A 24,602-nucleotide genomic window follows, 5' to 3' on the forward strand; every position below is an offset into this window, starting at 1 on the left:
AAGAAGATATTCAAGTGGCCAATAAGCACATGAAAAGATGCTCTTCATGACCAATCAACTAGGGAAATGCAAATCCAAACTCCAGTGAGATACTACTTCACACTCGCTAGGATGACTAGAATCAAAAGACAGCTAATAACAAGTGTAAATGTGGAGAAATTTGAACTCTGACACATTGCTGGGGAGAAAGTAAAGTGGTGCAGCTGCTTTAGGAAATAGTTTGGTAGCTCCTCAAGGTGTTGAACATGGAGTTGTCAAACGGTCCGGCAATTCCACACCTAGGTAAGTACTCAAGATAAATGAAAATATACCTACACACAAAAACCTATACAGAAATGTTCACAGCAGCATTATTCATAATAGCCAAAAAGTGAAAACAACCCATATGTCCATCAACTGGTGAATGTATAAAAAAAAAAAAAAGAGGTGAATCCATGCAGTGGGTTTAGCCATATAAAGAGATGTAGTACTGATTCATGCCACAACATGGGTAAATCTTGAAAACATTGTGCCAGATGAGAGAAGTCAGACACAAAAGAACACATATTTTATGGAACCATTCACATACAAGGTTGAGAACAGAAATCCATAGAGACATCGAGTAGATCACAGGCTTCCAGAGGCTTGGAACCTGAGGATAAGGAGTAAGTGCCAAAAAGGCCCTGGAATTAGATGGTGATGTTAGTTACAAAACTCTGTGACTATACTGAAAACCACAGAATGGCATACTACAGAATGATGACTTTTATGCTGTGTGAATTGCATTTTAATAAAACTATTATTTAAAAAGAAAGATACATGCCAAGTGGAAAAAATTTTAAAAGACGATGACAAGATTACTTCAGGATTTCCCAAATGTTCTCTTTTCTCAGTATAGCTTTCGTTCATCAGGACTGCGACACTACATGTAAACTCTGCTTAATTTTAGGCATTTCTGTTCAGGAAGCAAAGAACAAATTCAACTGCAACTTTCTCTCTCCCACTCTGCCTCCGCAGGGCCGTCCTGGTTTTCTCTAAGGAAAGAATCAGAGGAGCAGTGTTTCCATCGGACCAGACAGAAGACACAGGCAGGTGGACAGGCCTACATATCTTTTTGGCAGATATTCCCTCGTTACTGCCTCTTTACTAAAATAAGGAGCATTGCCCACATGCAGCCTAAGGAAGCTAATTTTCTTGCAACACTCAGGATCAGGCTGCTCAAGCTAAAGTCTTTAATGCTAACGTCTCCCCAGCCAAGAGCCCTGACACAGCCTCCAATCAATCATCACCTGGTCCTGCACACAGCAAGCCTCTCACCTCCAGAAAGCTGTTCCTCCTCAGTCCTGAGCAGCATCAAGATACCCACTCCAGAAAATGGAATCCACATTGTTGCAAATCTATTCTCTGCCTTTATTTGGCAATAAATTCTGAGCCTTCAAACAAAAGACAATATAGTCTTTTTTACTACAGCTTCTGCCATTTTCTCCAGGTAAGAAGAGCCTATAAACAGAATTATAACCTCCAGCAGGAAGAAAACTCTCTGCTCAGCTGGTGCACTGACAAATGAAGCCTTTTCCAGCTCCATTATAAAAAGATTTATAAAGAGAGCCTGGCCACAGAGCCCTCTCCCCAGAGGGGTGTGCTGGGAGCCCAGTGTGACTCCTGGGCTGTTGGTAGGTTGCAAAGCCTCCTGTCCCCACTTGGACAGCAGCCCATGGTCACACAACTGACTTGGACCTGCATTTTCCTAGCACCGGCAAATGGGCACTAATGAAGTGCCACAGCATTTCACTTGGTCATTTGTCATCTGTATTTGTAACACACAGCCTCCAGCCAGGCTGCATGGGTACCTAGGAATCAAGAATTGTTCTTCATACTACTCCAGTTACAAAGCCACACAGGTATTGAGTGGTCAGTCCCTGTCCTTATGTTTCTCATGAAGGTCTCATGTTTTTAGTACCTGGTTTTGCAGAACACCAGGAGTGCATGTATTGGGTTTTAGCAGAAACAGGTGTAGTAGATGTTTATGCACTCCTCAACCTTTTCTTGCACCCCAGCCGTGTGCTGAGTCACCCAGTAGGAGTGATAACAAGGTGAAGAAGACGTGGTCCCTGCTCTCAAGGAGCTCAGACAATGTAGGAACCTATAAGACCACACCTGGCCCTCAGTGACACACACACACATACACAACTGTGTGTCACTCGGAGAAAATCTGATATACTAAAGGATACGACAGGGCTTCTCATTCCTAGCAGTGTGGTTCTCTGGCAATTTCAATACAAGTAATTAATTTACACCTTTCTAGGAACACAGATGCTACTTCAAGTTATGAACAAAAGACTCAATGGTTCAGAATAACCTGAGAAAGTCAACCTGATGCAAAAAGACACATTAAGGAAATTATTTTATTCATTTCTTTCTTTCACCAAGTGTGTGTATATCAATATAGAAAAGGATCCTGTTGGTGATTTTTTAAGATTATATAAGATGACTCCTTGTTAAATAAAGGCACAAAAATAGCAGCTGCTGAAATCACTACAATAAAAAGGCTTATGAGAAAAACAGTGACAACCACTCAAAACCTTTAGAACTTTGCAGTCTGAGAATTTATTGATATGCACACACAAGCATGTATACATATGTGTATCTATATATGCACACATGTACACATATGCATCTATATATGTGTGTGTGTATATATATATGCATGCCATCAGTTAGTGATAAGTGCTACAATAAAATACAACCAGGTAAAGAAAAGAAGACTAAGCCATTTCCTTAGTCTTTAAGGCCTCTCTAAACATGCAATATTTTAAGTGACTCCCGCATGAAATGAGCAAGCAGGGCGTGAGAACATATGGAGAAGAACATGCTCCAAAAACATGCCCACCGCCCCACACAAGCAGTGAGAGTGAAGCTCTCCTTGCTTTCACTGCTCCCTGAGGCCAAACCGCTCCAGTTCCTAAGAGAAGTGTTCCCTTAGGTGGCTCAGCCTAAAGGAACAGTGAAAAGCAGTGACAAGCAGCAATCCGACAGATTCTGAAGGTACCTCCCAAAGCATTTGATGGGAGAAAGGAAGGGAGGTAGGGAAGCAAGGAGGGAAAGAAAGAAGTCAAAGATGCTTCCAGACTTTTGTCTGAACGGTCGTGTAAGCGACATTGTCCATGACACGGGTGTCCCTCAGAAGCCCTAGGGTAGGTGTGCAGATTGCCGTGCCAAGAACAAGCATGGGCTCATGGGGGTGGTGTGGGGACACAAAGTGAGAAGCCAACTACATGCTGTTAACATTAACACTGGAGGCTAAATGAGCTCACGTGGGCAGGGATGCAGAAGGGAAAGACAGCTGAAAAGGCCTGAGGATGGGGCCGCGGGGCTCTCAGATGTCCAGACACAGAGATGCAGCTCAGGGATGAAGACTGACCAGCATGGAAGGAGCAACAGGGGAGCTGCGCTGAGAGGGTGGTGCCCTCAGAATGAGACGCTGCATGTCCAGATTTTAGAAGAGCCGCATGTTACTGCAGGGATGGGTAGTTAATGTAGGACCAAAGAGGGTGACCAAAAGGAGGAGGAGGAGGCCAAGGAAGAAAGTGAGGGATCTGGTTTTGGAATGGCCTGCTATGCAGATGCTGAAATGGCTAAAGTAGTGATGGGAAGGAAGAAGACGACGGTGAATTAGTTGCTAAACTTGTCTATGAATGCGGAGGAGGACAAGAGGAGAGAGTATCTGTAGAAGGCTCAAAGAAGAAGGAAAAGGGATGGTAAAGTCGGATGGCACATGTCTCAAGGGAGCAGGGGATTCTTCAGGAGGAAGAGGGCGCAATGGCCTAGTTGGCAATCAGAAGCACAGACGGAATCTACTCCACCTTGACCTTGTGATAGTCACTGAACTTGGCTGTGATAAGCACGATATTGGCGAAAGTATAGCTACTGCAAAAGAGCTGCATTTTACATAAGAGGAAACAGGTTAAAATCCTTTTCCAGATCAAATAGCTGGTCAGTAGCAACCCACATCCAGCTGCAGAACACCTGCTCTTATCCAGGACTCCACAGAGTCTTCTATGCAGATATCGTTAAATACTTCTAGGTGGTATCTCAGAATAGAGATGGGTCATTCACCAAACAGTTTTCAGATGCTATAGATGGGGAGAAAATAGGCTGGGAATAAAGATTAGGCTGGTTTCCTAATAATGCTAAAAGTAAAACTACAATTTTACCAGAGGAAAAAAAATAACTAAAATATGTATAACCCAGCACAGAGAAAGGCCTTCAAAGCAAACTTTGAAAATAAGGAAGTCATAAAGTTCTAACTACATAAAAATGTTATTTCTATTTGGAAAAAAATAACATAACACAAGTAAAAAGTAAATAACAAAACTGGGAATAAATACTCTCATTTCATGGAATGAAAAATTAATACTTCTAATTTATTAAGAAAAATATCAATAGGAAACACTACAATAGAAAGCAGGTAAAGAAGGTGAATAGGTTAACAGAAAGAAATATAGCAGTGACTGATAAACATTTAAAAAGACTCTGAAACTTACTCCTAAAGACATGAAGTAAAAAGATACCATGTTTCACTTGTCAAATCAGCAATGATTAAAAATCTTGATACTGTTGAATAAAGCCCCAATACTGTTGAATGTGGTGAAAGAGGAATTTTCATTCATATTTTAGCAGTATAAGGATAGACGTCACTTTGGAAAATGACTTGGAAACAGATCAAAATATAAAACACATGTAACTCTGACACTCATGTGCTGCCCTAAGTATTTACTCTAGAGATACATTGGCAAAAACAAATTTGACGTGTATAACAAAACAAAACAAAAAACTCTGAAAGCATTCTTCACAATAGCAAAAACTGAAAATCTGCTTACATATCCATCAATAGAAGAGAAGCTGAATAAATAATACAGCTATAGGAGTGAGGAATAAGCTGAACCTGCATGTCTTGCCATGAAAAGATGTCTAAGATACATTAGCAAATAAAAAGGCACAGTACAAAAATATTTATACACTATGATCCCATTTGTGAATATACGTTTAAGTTATATACTCAAAATACAATTTTTCTAGAAGAATGAAAATTTTAAAATGTAGACAATTGCTTTAAAATAAAGGAAATTTTATTCTCTTTTATATTCTTTTGAAGTTTTTTTTTTGCTCTCTGCATTTATAACTTTAAATTTTTAGAGGCTAAAGACTTTTGATACAGTACCCGTGAGATACTACACACTGAGAAAAAACAATTATTTTTATTTTGCCTCACCAAGGATTGTATCTCATACGTATAACAAATTGCAAGCCCTAAATTAAAATCCCACAAAAAGACAGCATTTATTTGCATTGCAGGCTCCCTGAAGCAAATCCTTAGAGTTAGGTCTGCTCTGAAATCCACATAGAAATCCCAGTTAGTGAAGGCTCTTCCTTCTCCATATCCTTTCTCTCTCTTCTTCATAATGAATGAGTGTTTTAGACTCTGTGCCCACTGGTTATCACAGCAAAATACTGCTCACGAGAGACCCTCCAACTTACCTACAATTCCTTACACACATGTACACAGACGAGTTACAAAGGAATCCCTCTACTCCTCTTCCAGTCTTTCAATTTCCAAGTTAGGACTGCTTTTTTTGTTGTTGTTGTTGTTTTTGTTGTTGTTGGTTTTTTTTTTTTCTTTTCTTTTTTTGCTGCTGCTGAATTTGCAGGTTAATATTTCAAAAAGCAGTATAGCTCTGTGCAGTTAAGCTTAAGCAGCCACTATAAGTGGAGGTTTTCACATGTGTGGTTTGTTTGACTTTACTGTGAATAGACGTCTTGTCCCGCTTTGATAAAGCACCTCTCTGTTTGCATGCATCGTATACTAATAGTCTGTATGCTGGGAAACACAGGGATCCCTTCAGAGTTGCCCTGCAGTGAGTTATTTTGCACTTGTCTTCTCTGGGGGAAAATGAAACACACTCTTCAGTAGTGGAGGCATTTGTCAAATTATAGCTATGGAACAAACTCTTTGGTTCATTGGTTATAAATTAATTAAAGAGTATTGTTTAAAATTCTCTTATTGTGATAAAAGGCATTTGACTAATTCCACCATCACTCCTGATTCTAAGATATCACTCATAAAAATGAAGCTGAGTCTTAGGCTTAAACTGCTCACAAAGAACCAATTGATTTACCCAACCGGATACCAAAGTAGGCACAAAATAAGGACCTTGTTATAGTAGAGGCATTACCACAGGAAAAAATAGTTTATTTAGAATGGTGAGATAAAACACATACCAATTTTAAAGAGCTTACAAAGCAATTCCTTTGACTGTGTAATTTTGTAAAGGAATAAGGTAACAATATGCTAAGGAAAAAAAAATCTTCAAATAGCAATACGCAGTATTTTCTATTTTAAATGTGTGTGTAATTGTGAATGGTCTAAATATACCAGTTAAAAGGTACAGATACTCAGGGTGGGTAAAATAGCAAGCATCAACTACATGTTGTGTTGGACACAGGAAACCCAGTTCAACTAGGAAGATTCAGGTTAAAAGGAAAGGGATGGAGAAAGATATACCATGCTAACACTTATCAAAATAAAGCTGGACTAGCTATGTTAATTTCAGACAAAGCAGAGTTCAAAGCAAGAAAAATCATCACAACAAAGAGGGCCATCACAAAATAATTAAGGGATCAAATCTCCAAGACATAACAATGCTAACCATATAATACCCTACAACAGAGCAAACCGACAGAACTGCAGGTAGAAACAGACAAATCCCCTACTAACAGTTGTAGACGTTAACACCCCTTTATCAGAAATGGACAAATTTAGCAGGCAGAAAATCAATAAGAACATAGTTGAGCTGAATAGCACTAACAATCAACCTGATCTACTTGATAAAGAATATTCCATCCAACAAGAGCAGAATACACATTCCTTTAGTTCAAAGGAAACATTCCAGGCCACAAAACACACCTTAAATGTAAAAACAAACAAAGGAGAAAACAAAAATCACGTAAAGTATGCCGTCATACCACAATGGAATTAAACTACAAATCAGTAAGAGAAAGATAGATTAAAAGTCTCCAAATATCTGGAGATTAAGCTGCACACTTCTAAATAATACAAGAGCCTCTGGCATTTTCACCATAAAAATTTAAAACAAAATAACCACCAAAACAGATAATTCAAAAGAAATATGGAAATATGGCATTATTTCATCTAGGCCAACTTTACCTGAAAACTAGGAGGAATAAAACCAGATGGCTCAAATACTTTCCATTTTTGTGGACCAGGGGACAGTCTTTTATTAAGCCAATGAAGTTTTCCACAGTGAGGAAAGGGCGGCTCAGCAGGGCCCGTTCCTCCCCATTCCCAAAGCCCAGCTTCTGACCTGTGGAATTCCAAGGGTGATTTGTGGATGTGCATTTTGGATAGGCCTTCGTGGTTTTCCTTCAACATTTCAAAGGCATGATTTCTTTAATCCCCAGGGGATCCCCACAAAAGAAGTAGCCCTAGTACTATTTTCACTTTAGAGGTGAATAAAACAGGAACATTTACAGAGAGGTTAGGGCCTGAAGTCTTGAGCAGGAGCCTGTCTCTGTCCCCACAGTCTTGCCTTCTCTGCTCAAGCACTGACCACAGCCGCTGCACTAGGAGATGCTTCTGGACTCTGCAAGGCACACTGTCCCAGTTCCGACACGAACGGCACTCAGCCACACCTGCAGGGAATGGGATCAGGTCAGCCTGAGAGGGCAGCCCTTTCAGGGCAACGTGGAAGCTTGCATGGCTTTGTCCAATTTATTAATAACAGGAGGGTTCCTCCCTTGTTTCACTTCAACCCCACAGCAGCAAAATGTCCACGGAAGATATAAGGTAGATTTATTGGTTGAAATATATATAATTAGCCAGGCAGAGTTACTTATGCCTGTCATCCGAGCACTTTGGGAGGCCAAGGTGGGAGGAATGCTTGACATCAAGAGTTCGAGACCAGCCTGGGCAACATGGCAAATCCCCATCTCTATTTTAAAAAATATATAAAAATTAGCCGGATGTGGTGGCACACACCTGTGGTCCCAGCTATTCAGGAGGCTGAGGTGGGAGGACTGCTTGAGCCCCAGAGATTGAAGCTGTAGTGAGTTGAGATTGTACCACTGCACCCCAGCCAAGCAACAGCAAGATCCTATCTCAAAAAATTAAATGATATATGTGTATATACATATATATAAACATGCGTGTGTGTGTGTTTGTGTGTGTGTGTATTTGTGGTATATGAAGTAATGAAATTTGTATGTGTATACTGAGGGGGTGACAGATTTATAATTAATTTTTTACAAAACTAAAATAATTTACTGCACTAAAAATGAAATAAAACCATAATTGAAAAATTAAAACTAGAGAAAATGTCACAGTCCTTATGAGTTCTGATTCCTTTCCTCAGCACATTTTTCATGTTTGTACATCAAACTGTACAAGTCTGTCTCAAAATTGTTTTCATTTAATAATCTATTATAAACATTTCCCATGCTCACTATCTCTAAAAATCTTATCTAATTAGAGCATGATATTTACTTAGCCATATTTAGATGTTTTCCATTTGGGGCTATTATTCTTTAAAAACCATGAAGAAATACATTTGTGCATCAAGCATTTGTTTTTCTCCACATTTAGCATCATTTCTTTGAGCTGGATTCCCCAAAGTGCAACTGTCTACAGTAATCATGCCATTGCAAAGAAAAATGATGCATTTTTCCTTAAGCCATCCTTTCACCCAGTTTAGGCCTAGAAATTCACTCTTTCTGCTGAGCCAACATGATTTATATTTATTTCCTTCCTGCAGCAGGCCCCACTTCATCATACTAGAAAATGCCCTTTTTAGCTACTTTCTCTTAGAAAAATGTTTTCCAAAAAAAATAACGGTTCCATGCTTAACAAGAACAACTTTATCCTATCTCCAAAGCTATTTATTATCACATAATGGTAGTTATATTGTAGCTAAATTGATTTCTACATAAATAGTAGGTGTGGATAACATACATAAGTCAATACCAGGAAATATTCCAATGTAATTTAAGCTAAAGTCTTCCAAACTATGATTGTATGAGCTTCCCAATAATTATTTTTATTAGCATCTTAGCTAAGGGTTTTTTCCATTTGGGGTCAGTTTATAGACATGCGTGGTTTTGAAACCACCATATTGTGCTGTTTCAGTAAAAAGAAAACCCAGCCTTTCAGGCAGGATCCGAATGTCTCTTATTAAAAAAAAAAAAAAAAAAAGTCTTGAGTTCAGTGAAAAGTTTCACAGACTGAAGTTCAGCATGCCACATCCTGTGTTAAAATTCAAAATGAGTAACACACAGAGCTTAGCTCCAGGAGCCGAGCTCGCTGTACATTCAACCTATGGAAGTGCAACAAATAAATGTCAAACTGGGAGTCTCAACTCCACCGACAGGGAGAGTTGGGGAGAGATGAGCTATGGCGGCAAGGGCAGTATTTAACTTGGGGACATGTGACTTCCACAGGTCTCATCTCTCTCTATGTCAAAAATTGAAAAGCACCCTCACATCAGGTTAAATACAATTCCAATGTAACTATGCATGGAGTTTCAGTCAACTCAATGACAGTTAAATGTTGCTGATATAACTTGTCATATGTGTTAACAACAATTGTTTTTAATACTCTAGAGCCAATAATTGTCTCCAATTTTTAAAAATATCTCATTGGGCAAATTTCATAGGCCCTCGGCACCAAGTCTGCTGTGCCTAGGGAGCAACAGGATGCCGACTTCATTCCATGTCACCCCCGAAATGCCAGAGCTGCTCAGGGAACTGACGAGGCCTGAAGGGGCCAAGCAGAACCCCCAGAAGTGGCAGGAAGAGGATGGGCCAGTTTCTGACCATCACCAAAGGCAGGGTGCCACAGCAGGAGACACCGGGGCAGGAGAGGATTCAGGAAAAAGCAGGTGAGGAGGAAGTCCACGGGGAAACCCGGGACCACAGAGGGCTTCAGGTGACAGGAGGCCTTGGAGCCAGCCATGGAGAAAAGGCCAGGGAAAGCCACAGGTTTCAAAGATGCAGAAAAAAATCTGGGGCAACTCTGAAGGCAAGGGCTCAAATGAAGAATATGTGGTTGCCAGAAAGGAAGGGAGGAGCACGGAGGCCAGGGCATGCAGAAGCCAGTGGAGAAGGGCAGCACCCAGGTGAGGAGCTGGTGGCCTTGGGAGCACACTTAGTACTCTAGACATGCGGGCTTGGTCTGGGAAGCAGATGTAGGATGTGCAGAGAAGAGACAGGTATGGCAGAGGTTTCTCTCATCCAGTCTTCACTGGGAATCAAATATATGTGCAAGATCCATTGGGTGCCATTTGCCCTGACCACTGAAGGCCAGGATGATGCCAGTGAACAACACACAGGCAGGTGGTGGACCCAGCAGAGAAATGAAGGGGGCTTGCAGCACTGAACTTCACACAAAGATGATGGGTATTAGGGTGGATTTTGACAGTGGTTTTTTAAGGAAAAATGTTAAATTCATCTGACCCAAACTCTCCATTTTACACATTTTTTAAAAAGGCCCCAACATGTTGGAATCTGAATTGAGACTGACAGAGTTGAGTTGGTTGGGCAGTTGAGTGTTAATAATACAGGCTACAGAGAAGGACGTCTCCAAATTGGCTGAGTGGGGCAAGAGTCTGAAGCATCCTCAACTAAACTCAAGGCATGTAGGGCATGCCTGGTGACAGTGAAATGGCACAAACCAGGCCTCCAGATGCAAATGAGGGGCCCTGTCCATGCTAGGACCCCAGATTTCAGGGCCCGTAAGCTCTCTAGGAGAGCTGGTCCAAAGGCTAGCAACCTGGAAAGAGACACACTTCTCCAAGGCCCTCCAGATACAGCACAATTCGGTCTGACGAAAGCCACAGCCATCCTTTTTAATTTTCTGGTAGCCACATTTTATTAAAAAGCATGGGAAATTAGTTTCAGTAATATATTTGATTTGACCCAATATATCCAAAATTTAATCATCTCAACATGTAATCCATCAACGATTATGACTGGGTACTTTACATTCTATTTTTCACACTCAAAACCCACTGACGACACAGCTCGATCAGTACTGGCCAGAGTTTAAGGGCTCTGGGGCCCCGCAGGGCCAGAGGCTACCACACAGTACACCCTGGCTCCAGGTCCTCGCTTCGCCTCTGCCTGTCTGCATTCTGTTTTTCCTACTCCACAAGGAAGAAATTCTGCCTGCCTCCAGAAAGCAGCCCTTATCTGCCAGGCCAGCAGGACATAGCTCAAGGCCCTGATCACTTGCCTAGGCATGCACAGTCAAGCTGGTCCTCACGAGGAAAGGCTGGATCCGCTGCATGTGGCCAGGGACAGAAAAAAAAAAAGGTCACTGTCAAGGAAGCAGAGCTGCAGGCCAAAGGGAGAGAGCCCCAGGAGTGATTAAAGTATTAACGGATAAGAAATGCTTCCCTTGGCCAATCTGCAGGCAGAAACTGTGCATTCCTTTCAGGAGGAGCTGCAAACACGTCCTTCTTAGTCTTACTCAGGTTTTTACAGTTGACAGCACAGTACCTGGCCTAGAGAAGAGACTACACGAATATTTATTCAGCATATGAAAAACCCTGCACCTCAAATCCTGTGCTATTTCACAAACAGGAGAAGTGAAGAGCAAGCAATCTTGCTGGACCGACAGGGCTTCCTATGTGTTCCAGCTAGTTGTTTTTACTAGAGTGAAACTGGACTCAATAAAATTCTGCAGGTTTAAGTGATGAATCCCTGCCATGTGGACTCCAGAACGGTAAACTCCCCTTTATTCCAGAAAAGGTACCCCCTCCCCATTCCTTCCTCTCTACAAGCCCTCACCTTCACTGTACAGTCCCAGTGTGTCTCTGAATCCCCAGTACCTAGTAGTTTTTGCCAAACGATGGATAAAAGAACAAAAGTAAATAAATAACAACAACAACAATAGAAATGAAGAGTAAGACATTCATGAATATCATAGTGAATGCATGTGGTTGTTTCTGGACTCAAATGTCTCTGGAGGGAAAAGATGCAGATTCAACAAATATGATATTGAGTGCCTCCCATGAGAAGCCTGTGTGCCAGGTGCCAGAGGTGTACACGATGACCAGGACAGGACTGGGATTCCCAGCCCACGCTGCGCCTGCACCGAGCCTACTGGTGAATGCACAGGTGTTCTTACGCCACACCTATATCCTTGAAGTTGCATGTACATGGCTCTAGGCCTAATCCATATGGCTCCTGCTTTGCCAGGAAGAGCAGGTAAGAGAGAAAAAGGCAGTTTACCAAGACCTAGCATGGCCAACCTCCGCATGGGATGGGATCTCACATGCGTTATTCTGTCCAGTCCTCCAGGACCTCCTCCCCGGCCGACCCTCATTTTCTCTCCTTCCCGTTCTCCAGGAGCTGGCCATGTAGCCCAGCTCTAGCACTGGGCCCTGAAGAGTCAGCTGCCAGACTTTTGGAAAAGCTTGTTACTTCCTGACAAAAAGGGACAGATGCAGCTGACATCAACTCCCCCACCTCTCTCACTGCCTTAAACACGGATATGCCGCAGCTACGACCAGCACTTTTGCACCATGGGGCAAAGGAAAACATGCTAAGGATGGTGGAGCGGAAAGAAGAGAGAACCTGGGCCCTTCGCAACATCCCAAGCAGCTGCACCAGCGCCTGGAAGTGCCTACCTTCAGTGTCTTGCTATCAGGGAAACAGAAAGCTGTTTAAGTCCTTGTTAGTAAGTGCTATGTTGCTGGCCAAACATATGCTGACATGTCCAAATACAAACACACATCATACCTGCTATTGGTACATACATATGTGTTGTGTGTATGTATGCAAGTATTTGTGTTTGTGTGTGTGTGTGTGTGTGTGTGTGTGTGTATGTCGAATCATGTCTCCCCCAAAGGATATACTGAACTCCTATCCCCTGATGCTTATGAATGTGACCTTCTTAGGGTCTTTGCAGATGCAATCAACCGAAGATGAGATCAACAGAGTTGGCCCTAATCCAACATGACTGATGGCCTTATGGGAAGAGACGCACCCCCAGCGCAGAGACAGAGAGAGAAGACAGCCACATACAGACGTAGGCAGCTATTACAGAGAAGCATCTATCTTGATTCTAGGCCTCAAACCTGCCCTTTACCTGCAGCTTGCCCACATCAGATTCTGAAGTTCCTGCCTGCTTCGGTTTTTGGATAAATGGGAAATCCTATTCTCGTATCTGGCCACTTTCACCCCTGCACGTGATGACAAAGGGAAAGAAAGGAGAGCAAGTGGGGAGGAAGGAGGAGGCAGAAGCTGAAATACGGGCGGTTTGTTAGGGTCTCACAATAGATTAAACACAGAGATTGTTTTTCCTTTTTCCCAGTACACCTGGTCCCGTCCACTGCTCTGGGGCCACCAACGATCAGACTGGCTCCATTTTCAGGGTCGTGGCTGGTGCTTCATTGAGACAAGAAGAAGAGAGAAAGAACTGTAATCTGTGAGTGAGACCTGTGAGCACGGATCCAGCCCTATCCTGTCCACACTAGGGATTACAACCCTCCTCCTTCTGCCAAGTGATTAGGAGGAAATGCACACGTTTTAGTCAAGAGAGTTCAGATCTAAGGTGCCAACTCAGAAAGTCTCCTGGAAGCTCTCTGGATGCCGCTGCCCTAGACTACAATGCTCCAGTGCATATCTACCACGACGCGCCACGCAGCAATCAGGGCTGCCAGAAAACTCACAGGCGGATCCAAGTGCTTCCCAACATTCTCCATCCGTCACAGAACAAAGAGCCAGCCCAAGGTCTCTGCAAGCCCTCACCCTTCCCAAATCAAAGGCTCCCTCAGGGCACACCGCCTGTGTCATGCTTGTGAGTGCACAACTGGCACCACAGACCAAGGGCACGGAAGGTACAGAAAACGGGCTCCTCAGAGACAGGGAACACAGCGAACACGAAGAATGGCTCCCCGCAGCACAGCACGCTTCACAGCTGCAGTTCAACTCCTATACGGAAGGAACCACAGGCATCGCTGGCCCTTCGGCCCTACCTGGCAAGCGCTTCCAAGGCACTAGCGAAAGCATGCCAGCCTTTCATGAGAGTCCTGTGCTCAGAAGGGAGACGGAGGGCCCTCCTCTACAGCCCTGTCTCCTCAACATCCTCCAGAGCAAACCCTGCCCCACCTGGGTCTTTGCCCCTCTCTGTGCCAGCTCAGAGTGCCCCCTTCACTAATCGCCCCAGCATTCCAAAGCCCACCTATGCTCAATCCAGTTTCCACAATCGCCTCCTCACCAGACTCACAGGACACACGCTCAGAGGAGCACATTCTGGTGCTTGGTCCTAACTGTCCTGCGTTATTCATCTCCCTTCGCTGGAAGAGGAACATCACAGGCAAGCGCCATGTCACACACTTCCCGTGCATCACGGAGGGCCTCGGGCCCCAGGATCCCCAGCAACACGGCCATGGAAGGCTCGCCAGCTGTTGCACTGGATCTCACATACGTGTTATCTACACAACCACAGTACCCAGGATTCGCTCTCTGCATTCCAGGCCACCGGGCTACACTCTGCCACCCTCACTCTTAAACCCAAGCAAATACTCCCACCCAACCTCTCACAGTCCTGCGATGTACTGTTCTGTGACCTGATCTAAAGAGAGAACCTGATTTGCTGAGATCATGGCGGAGTACGGAAGTTAAACTCTAATTCCATTTCTTCATTCATAATCTGCTGCAGGCTTCCCTCTTAAACCAGGTTTCTCTCTCATGTAGTCGATCACTTAACAAAAATCCATTCAGAAAGAGCACGATAGGCACTGAGAGAATGTAACGATGAGTAAGTTGCTACCTGTGTGAGCTTATAATTTAGCAGAGGAAATAAGACGGTTACATAAGTCACTAAAATTAGTTTAGACAGTTTTAAATGCAACTATAGTTCTGAAAAAAAAAGTTGCTATGGAAGCACCTGGTGGGGAAAACATTTCTGCCTGGGAAGAGGAGAGAGAACACGGGCACCTGGGCCTGCAGGACCTCACTGGGCCCTGGGGCTTTAAGTCTGTCCCCTTTTGCTCCATATGGCTCGATCTAAGGCCAGTGTCAGAGGAGAGCATCTCCACACTCACCCACATAGGTAATTTGACAGCTAGAAGGAAAGGCAGCATTTGCGATGAGCCTTTGAGGATGATTAGGAAGCTGGCACGTGGATGGTGGGAGAGCAACCCAGGGCACAAGTCAGCAGCTGCTGAGACCAGCCCTGGAAAGACAGGCCAAGGCAGGAAGAGGCTTCCAGCTAAGGCAGGAAGAGGCTTGAACTCTCAGCCGCGGGCTGAGAGGTGACTTAAGCAACTAGAGTTGCTGGAGGTCTCTGAATAGAGAAGTGTTAAGACACCTACAGGCTTAACACAAGCTGTCAAAGAAAGTTAAAAAAATGTGTGCATTGATTCCAGCACATGTCTATTTCAGTGAATGTTTGAACTTGAGGAGAAAGTCCCCCAATGCAGATATCTGAGTATTTCTGTGTAGGGGAACACTACCGAACACCCAGAAGCAGAATAGGGATGGGAGAAGGTCTGCTGTCTCCCTGGCAGCCCCCTTTCCTTCAGAGGATATGGGTTGCCTTCACTGGAGAGGCAGCAGCAGGGGCCAGCAGGGGGTGCAGACATCCGAGAGTTCACTCTAGAATGCTGGAAAGCTTGCAGACGAGGTGCGGACTGCTCAGTGACAGAGGGTGCACAGAGGGCTCCTGCAACCCACCAGGTTCCCAGCCAGGTGGCACACCCTGGATTCCGAGATGCACTGTGACAAAGTGGGTGCCCTCTGCATGGCTAGTGGAGGCAGTCTCACTGGTAGCATTCTGCACTCCCTCACCCTCCAGAGGACCTTGCCATGCCACACATCCAACAATAAACACGCCTGGCCCAAAGGACTACCCGAAAAGCAGTTCTCTGGAAACCTAGAAAGTATTCCCAGCAACACGCAGTTGTAAGGTAAGTGCACAGTCCTGGGACAGACACAAAAGCCCGTTTAATCAAGAAAGAGACTCTGCCAACACCCATTTTCAGGACTTGGAACCCCACGCCTTTGTTCCCATAGCTCCCATAGGCAGAAGCCCCCCGAGCCTGCACTGCTACATCCAGCACTTGTGCTGGGCTCATGTCTAGTTCGGAGGTTCACAGTCACTGGCCCCACGCGACGCTGGGTCACCCAGAAGCCATGAGAGCAAGGTGGCTGACTGTAAAAGCAATGGTTGCGATGGGTGGTTCCCCTGATCTTTCCCTCAACTCACTCTCCCAGTAGGTAGAACTGCAGGAGCATGCAAGGGAATAGAGAAAGAGGCTCCAAAACAAAACAGTGAAAATGAAAATGTGCCCACAGGACCCTCTAGGAGATGTCAGTAATGAAAGCGGCTACGTCACACATGGAAATCCGGGTCCAAACAGCTCAGAGACCACCAGCCACAAATGGGCCAGCTGGGGAGCTCAGTCCGATGTGCTGGTCCTAAGTTCCCTGTCCACCCCAGGCTGTTTCTGACTGTTCCCAGGCCCCAAATGTGACCTTGACCATCTAATTTGCCTAGCTAACTCTGACTCATCCTCCCATCCCAGACCAGTATCATCACCCCAAGCAAGCAGCAGACTCCCTGCCACCAGGGCTGATCCAGGCACCCTCCCATGGGTCCCACTGCACTCTGCCCGGACCTCCCCTGCTGCCCTGACCCTACTGTTCAAACTGTCTGTTAATGTTTGAGCTTTCTGCTCCCCAGACTGTAGCCTCCTCAAGGTCATGGGATCTATCATTATCTGCAGGTCTCTGGATTCAAAGTCAGGCTTCAAAATTGACGACGTGTGTGTGACCTTGGATAACATCCCTGCTCCCTGCTTCACTCTCCTCCTCTGTCAGCTGGGGACAGCCACATATGTCTGTGCTGCGGGGCTGTGTGAGAACTGCATCCACAATCCAAGCAAAGTCCTGAAGATCAGACAAATGCATAGTGAGTATTAACCACCGCCTCCTCCGCCTCTAGTGCCAAGCACACCTGACATGATAAAATACCGGGGGGCACATTTCGTGCCATCAAGGAACTTTATTGTCTGGAACATGGCATCCAGCTTACATGCCTGCTCCTTAGAGAAAGCCCATCTTCCAGCTCTACAGAACATCCAGAAACCAAGCACTTTTAAATTCAGGTCTTGGATTATTTGTGGAGAAGAGCAAGGTGAAGGCTCTTATCAGCAATAAGCCACCCTCCTCAAAGCTTCATTTCTCAATATTTCACCTTGGGAAAAAAAGCTACTTTTTTGAAAGTTAAAATATTTTCTCTTTAAAAAAAAAATTAAAAAAAAAAAAACCCTTACAAATGTTTGTGCTTGGTGAGTTGCCCTGCAATATTGATTCTCCTGGGAAAAAAAATATGATCAAACAGTACATTTTTATGTCTGGATCTTGGAAAACATTTAGGCCAATGTCTCAGCTTTATCCTCAAAAAACTGAGGTCATCCAGGGAGGTTAAGACGCTAGCTTAGGGCCAAACGGCTGGGTCAGGAAATTGTAAAAAGCTTTATCCTTCAGCCCCACTACCCAGCAGGTATGTAAGCGGAGACTTCCATTTAATTTCTTCATCTAATTAAGAAAGAGTATTCATGTGTTTCAGTAATGCAGAAACAATGGAGAAAGGAGGTTGGTCTTGGGAATTATTATTTCTTAAAGAAAAGAAAGGCACCATCAACCTCATTTTTGGATCTCAAAGTTAAGAAATTCCCCAGAGAAAATAGGGAGAGTCCCTCTTCCTTAGCAGCATTCCATTCCATTCCCCACCTCTGGGCTGCCTCTGAGATCCCACATCCTGGGAAGCCAGGGGTTCCTTGCTTGGCCGAGTGCCCTGGGAGCGCCTGAGGGCCCAATACCATCTTGAGTGGTTCCAGACCACCCAACACGCAGGCAGTGAGCACAACTCCATCCTCCATTGTAAGTGAGGTGTGGGAAAAGGGGACAGCAGACAGAACCAGAAAAGCTGATGGCAGGGCTGGACCAGCCACAGCCCTTCCTGTGGCCTGGCTACCTGACCCCTCCTCTCCAACCTACAAGGTTCCCATGGTTACGATGAGGGGGTCGTACTGGCAGATGGGTGCTGGCCCACCTGCTTCTGTGATTCTCAGTCTCCAAGGGCGGACTCTCTACCCATCTCTACCCTCAGAGGGAAAGGCTTCCAGGGGTGGCAGAGAAATATGAACAAAAGCAGAGAGTGCGGCCACATGCTGGACCACAGGGGAAAATGTTCTGAAGCAGGCAACGTGGCTTGTAGCTCCTGGCCCTGCTGCTGCTGCCTGCCAGAGTGATACGTCTGCCTCTAAACCTCAGCCACTTCAGATGAGCAGTGTGAGGTTCCTTCAAAGTCCCAAACCACACTGAATCCCCAGGAGACATGACTTACTCTAGTAACAGTCTGGATACAGGGATTACCAACTAGCAAGCTGAGGGCACTGGTATCTATTTATAAAATATATACATTGTACAATGCTCTTTGAGTTTCCAAATCCTCACTGCACAGATGACCTGGGGGTGCCCTCGTCATGCATTTAAGTTTGCCCTTCATAAGCTCCCCTTCCAGAGTTGCTGACATTAGAATTGGGGCCTCATGCAAAACTCAAATTGCGCTGGGTCTGGAAAATTTCCATCCCATTAAAATTGGGTTATTTGCACCCATTTTCTCATGAGGTCCTCAATCCATGCACAACCTTTGTTGCCTGATGCAGGTGGAACCCCAGAGCCAGTGAAGGTCTGACTCTGAAGGCCACAGTAGGCACACTGCACCACGCCTTCCCTTCCACTTAACACTGCAGCAATCACTCTGAAGCAGGGCTCAGATCACTCTCCTTCTCCAAAACCATCCACAGCTCCCACTGACACAGAGTCAAACCCAAAATCTTGGCCTAGAATTCAAAGACTTCACCATGTATCCTCATCTGACCTCTCTAGTCACATTTCCTTTGCAGTCTTTAAAAATAAAAACAAAAATGTAAAAGGCACTAGAAACATGCAAAAAACGAGGTTCCCTAATCTCCGTACTGGAGAAGAGAATACAATTAAAAAAGCTGTTGTCTGCTTTGGAGCCACTGGGGTGAATCCCCTGGGAAAGTTCACCGTGTCACATACCTTGTCCCTCCCCCTTCCTTTGCTGGGGCAGCTGTCTCTGGACAGAGGCCCATCCTGCCACCTGGGACCTGCCCCACCTGCAAGCTTTGACTCAGACACCCCCTCCCTTGCAAAGCCACCCTGATCCCTCCCTTCTCTCGTGGGGACTCCCACAGCTCCACAGGCATCTATACCAACTTACTTTCTTCCCGGCATTTCATTTACAAATGCATCCCATCTGCCAGGCTCAGCTCTCAACCCCGGGCCCATTCACTGGGGCATGTCCCGGTTCCACCTCCCAGGCCCCACTACGGAAGTGCTTTCTTCCAGGTCTCCTCCTAGTGCAGCAGCCAGACCCCTCTCACCGCAGGGCAGCCAGGGACCCACTGGATAGTTCCCTAGGGCCTTGTATCACTCCTCTGTTACCCAGCCTTGGCCCTGCACGAGGCGAGCACAAGATATTTGTTCAGTGGATTTTCAAAATTATGATTAGCTAGAAAAAAGACAAGGAACTTTTGGAGTGGCCATCCTGAGACCTGCCTACGAAGACCGCTAGGGTAAGGAAGTCATCCCTTCACCTCGGGACCAGGAAGCCTCCACGCTGACATAGGCGACAAAACAGCCAGGAGCCAAGCAAGGTGCAGGGGGCCAGGGGGCGGCAGCCGGGAGCTGGGGTGGGTAAGACCTGCGGGGAACTCCGGGGCTTGGGCGGCGGCTGATTCCCCGGGAATGGGCTCGCGGCGGGGACCGGGGGCAGTGGCGGCCGCGGACCCGCGCGCAGGCGATGTACGGGGGCGTCCTCCTCGGCCAGTTCCGACCTCCCCGCCGGTGGCAGCCCCGGGCGCCCGTCCTTTCCCAGACCTCGTCTGGGGCCGAGACTCCAGCCCCGGGGCCTGCGGGCGGGGCCCCGTATCCAGAAAGCCCCAGCCGCCAGCTCCCCCGCGGGACCCTGGCCCCGGGCGCCCTGATCCCGCGCCACAGCGCAGACCCGCGAGCGCGCAGGGCAGGCAGGGACGCCAGGTCCCAAAGTGGCCACCGCGCTGGGGCGCGGGCAGCTGGGGCGAGAGGCAGGGCAGGGACTGGAGCAGGGGCAGGGGCAGGGGCAGGGGCAGTGGCAGGGCAGAGGCACGGGCAGGGGCAGGGGCAGGGGCAGGGGCAGGGCGGGGCGGGCGTCCTCCGCACAGAGCCCGCGGGTGCCCGCCCGGGACGCTCCCCCCTCGCCCGCTGCCACCCAGGCGACCCGGTAGGACCCAGTAGGGCCGGCGCGGCCGCGATCGCCGAGCCCCAAGGCCGGCCCCGCAGAGCCGCGTCCCGCCCTCCTTCCCCGCGCCGCGGCCGGCCCGGGCGCTGCCGACACAAAGGGGACGCGCGTCACCCTACCTGGGCCCGCGCGGCCGGGGCTCCTGCTCCGCCGCGACGCGCGGCTCCGACGGCTCCGCCCGGTGCCGGCTGCGGGGTGCCGGGTGCCCGCCGTTTGCCGCCCGCGCCTCCCCGCGCCCGCGCAGCCCGCACGGCCCGCACGGCAGCGCCCGCCCTGCCGCCTCCCGCCTGCCGAGAGCCCGCGCGGGGAGAGGCGGCGGCGCGGGCGGGGCGCGAACGCGCACAGAGGCTGGGCCCGCTGGAGGCTCGGCCCCGCCCCCCCCGCCGCGCCGCACAGCGCCCCCTGCCGCCCGCCCGCGCCCGCCCGAGGCCCGGAGCCGCCCCGCAGCCCCCAGGCCAGGCTCCGGGACCACGCGGGGCCGCGGGGACCGCCGGGGCACGCGAACGTGAAACGCCACTCCTGCTTCAGTGGCCTCCAGAAGACACTCCCCTGATTCCCACACCGAGGAACACACATCAGCGAGCTAGGAAAGAAGGGGTGACCCAACCCAACGCTGTAAACCGGGGCAAACCGGGGCGCGAACCGGCGTTGAGCTGCGCAGCTGCGCCCTGGGCTCCCTTCCCGCTCGGCCGCAGACCCTGCCGGAGCCAGCACCTGCCTCCCAGACAGACCCTCGCTGGGGCGGCTGTGGGATGAGCCCAGAGCCTTCCTGAGCCAAGCCACGCACGGAAAGGCTGTCTGTTCACCCCACTGCCTGCGTGTCTTGAAGGATGGAGAAGCGAGGGCACCCCGGGTGGTCCCCAAAGGTGGATGGACATCTGGGGTCCAAGCATAGCAATTTCTTTCTCTTCCTTAAGCTGTGTAGCTTGTTGGAATCTAAGATCTATCTGCGAAGGTACTCATAGAATTCCTGTATCTTCTGCCACTCCTTGTAGAAGCTTCAAGTCACACAACTGTTAAATTACATGTCAGATGTGCATATATGAACAAAACCTACGACTGTGCATGAAATAACACCTTCTTCAATATATAGATTCTCTTTTCTGCAGTATGATGTGGAAACCCCACTGGATCATCGTTTTTCCTTAATGGCATACCCTCCGCACTGCATGGTCTAAATTCAAGCTCTTCCACCTACTAGCCATTAAGCAAGTTACTTAACGACCATGTGCTTCCATTTCCTTATGTGGAAAATGAGGTGGCAATAGTATGTATGAGTTCTTGGGAGGGAGTAAAGAAATCAAATAGGCCGGGCACCGTGGCTTACACCTGTAAGCCCAGCATTTTGGGAGGCCAAGGCAGAAGGATTGCCTTGAGCCCAGCAGATCAAGGCTGCAGTGAGCTGTGTTTGCATCACTGCACTCCAGCCTGGGCAACTGAGTGAGACTTTGTCCCTAAATAAATAGATAAATAGATGGTCAAATTAAATATAACTGGCAAACTAAAAGAACTCTGTAGTCCTTAGCTACAATTTGTCTCATTTCTCCAAAGAATTAAATCAGGTGATTCTTAACTAACTCAAAGCTCTGCATAATTTGTATTCTGCTACACATGCATCTTTGTAGTAAAATACAATAAATCTGCCTCCTCTGGATTGAGAAGTTATTCTGGTAAATATTTGCCCTCTCCAAAGATATGAACGAGCACTTGCCTTCTAATGCCTTAGTTTCAGATTCTTTTTAGAAATGTCGTTATTCAAGAAAAATGCAAAACGGGAAGAATCTTAACAACAGCACTTTGTTACTGCAGCCTCTCACTGGAAGATGAAAATAGTTCTGCATGAAGGCCTGAGCTTTATGAAAAATTTATTCACACCTCCTATGTCTGGGTTGGGATACCAGAGAAGGTCCTGGTTGAGTACTACTTATGAATGAAGGATTCAGGGAATGTACGGGTGGGTGACTGCAAATGCACAAGAAGTGGACTGTGTACCCCACAATAAAGTGGTCCGGATTCAGATGCAGGCGTTCCCGTGACACACAGAGGCCTAGCAGTCAAGTCAGGGAATGCATAGGAGCATCTGGGGCAGCAGGAAGAGAGTTAAGGTGCAAAACCGCCCTGACCCAACTGAGACTTGTAAGTGCTCATGTGGTAACACATGTGACTTCATTCCCATGCTCCGTCTTTGTGAATGCAGTCATTGTTGGGGAGATAATGAGAGGGGACACAGGCGTTGAAAGTACAGTTTGCAGAAGGCCTCAAAGGGCACTCAGAGGCAGTTTTCTCTGCGAAGACTTCCCAGCCTATCATGGCATGCCCCATCCCCAGATCTCTGATCTCTGAGCTAATGTAATACTTGGTCTTTGTCTATGTTGATTGTGGCATCTGTCACACTTCATGTCTGTGGCCTTCACTCTCTGATTCTTAGATCTTAAGATTCTAGAGAATAGCATTTTTCCTTTTTTTGGGTTTTTTTTTTTTTTTTTTTTTTTTGAGACAGAGTCTGTCTCTGTTGCCCAGGCTGGAAAGCAGTGTTGCGATCTCAGCTCACTGCAACTTCCGCCTTCCAGGTTCAAGCAATTCTTCTACCTCAGCCTCTTGAGTAGCTGCAACTACGGGTGCGCACTACCACGCCCAGCTAATTTTTGTATTTTTAGTAGAGATAGGGTTTCACGATATTGGCCAGGCTGGTATCAAACTCCTCACCTCATGATCCACCTGCCTCGACCTCCCAAAGTGCTGGGATTACAGATGTGAGCCACCATTCGTAGCCAAGAACGGTATTTTTCTACATATTCCCTCTTAGGGCTTGAACATAATAAGCGCTCAATAAACACTGAGTGAAATCCTTTCCTCTGAGCTATGCCTCTGAGTAGCTGCCTAGTTCTCTCCAACAACAAGTTAGTTGGATCTGTCAAGTTCACTTCCACCTGTGACTGTCAGTTTTCAGTCCAGCCCCCTACTCAGGTCTGGCTGGCCCATCTCCCCCAGAGGGCTGCCCCATAAAGCCCATTGTAAAGGACACTCATTGTTGCCCAGCGTTTGTGCCAATGCCATGTGACTCACCCTTCACTCATTGAACACTCACTTCCTGATTACCTAGATGGGCAAAATTCTCTGCTCATGGGAAGCAGGCTGAGTGCTGCAGCCAACCGGCCAGAAGCAGGGAAAGCAGACAGCCGTTCTGACATTTCTCTTCTTGACACAAAACCAAGGGTTGCTCAAGACCCACACTTGAATTTTTTTTTTATTGCATTTTAGGTTTTGGGGTACATGTGAAGAACATGCAAGATTGTTGCATAGGTACACGCATGGCAGTGTGATTTGCTGCCTTCCTCCCCTTCACCTATATCTGGCATTTCTCCCCATGCTATCTCTCCCCACCTCCCCACCCCCCTGTCCCTCCCCCATTTCCCCCAACAGACCCCAGTGTGTAGTGCTCCCCTCCCTGTGTCCATGTGTTCTCATTGTTCAACACACACCTATGAGTGAGAACATGTGGTGTTTGAATTTTTTTTAATTAAACAATGCAGTTTGTGTGAATTTGTAATCACACATTCCATAAATATAGAAATTCAATTTTTTTTATTTTTAAAATTAACAAATTCAATATCTTGTTCTCCAGAATAGCAGGAAATTAAATGTCAGTTTGTGTTCTGTCTCTCTCTTTTTAGAGACACAGGGAAATCTGGGGGATGCTATGGTTCTGCGAATGTGGGATGCAACCTCTCATCTTCAGCCCGTCTGTGCTACTGACCGTCTCATCCTGGAAGCCATGCCTTCTCTCAGGAGCAGAGTGCACAAGTCTTCCCTGTTAGCCACATAGCCTTCCCGGGGTAATGCCAAGGAACAGGGGAGAGTTCCCGCTACCCTCTGGGTCTTCTTGGAAAGCCTCAGATATGGTTGGGCTGTGTCCCCACCTGAATCTCATCTTGAATTGTAGCTCCCACCATTCTCACATGTCATGGGAAGGATGCGGTGGGAGTTAACTGACTCATGGGGTGGGGCTTTCCTGTGCTGTTCTCGTGACAGTGAATAAGTCTCATGAGATCTGATGGTTTCATAAAGGGGCGTTCCCCTGCACACACTCTCTCTTGCCTGCCATGACTTTGCTCCTCCCCGCCTTCTGCCATGATTGTGAGGCCTCCCCAGTCATGTGAAACTGTGAGTCCATTTCTTTTTCTTTATAAATTACTCAGTCTCGGGTTTGTCCTTATTGGCAACATGAGAA

General features: G+C 46.8%; 1 protein-coding gene across 6 annotated transcripts in view; it reads right to left on the bottom strand.

Annotated features, from left to right (window-relative positions):
- Positions 1-20,735, bottom strand: part of RNF144A (ring finger protein 144A) — a 157,591-nt gene extending 136,856 nt beyond the window's left edge. For 2 of the 6 annotated variants that reach the window (XM_032294219.1, XM_032294221.1), the window contains exon 1: positions 20,491-20,718. The gene's annotated coding sequence lies outside the window, so the exon portion shown is untranslated. Of the gene's footprint in view, positions 1-1,296; positions 2,632-20,490 lie in introns of those variants that run through there. The other 4 variants (XM_032294220.1, XM_032294218.1, XM_032294216.1 and 1 more) reach the window with 4 other exon arrangements.
- Positions 20,736-24,602: the final 3,867 nt, after the last annotated feature.

The sequence above is a fragment of the Sapajus apella genome, unplaced genomic scaffold (assembly GCF_009761245.1).
Source record: "Sapajus apella isolate SASKATOON/1434 unplaced genomic scaffold, GSC_monkey_1.0 scaffold31, whole genome shotgun sequence".
In the NCBI taxonomy this organism is placed as follows: domain Eukaryota; kingdom Metazoa; phylum Chordata; class Mammalia; order Primates; family Cebidae; genus Sapajus; species Sapajus apella.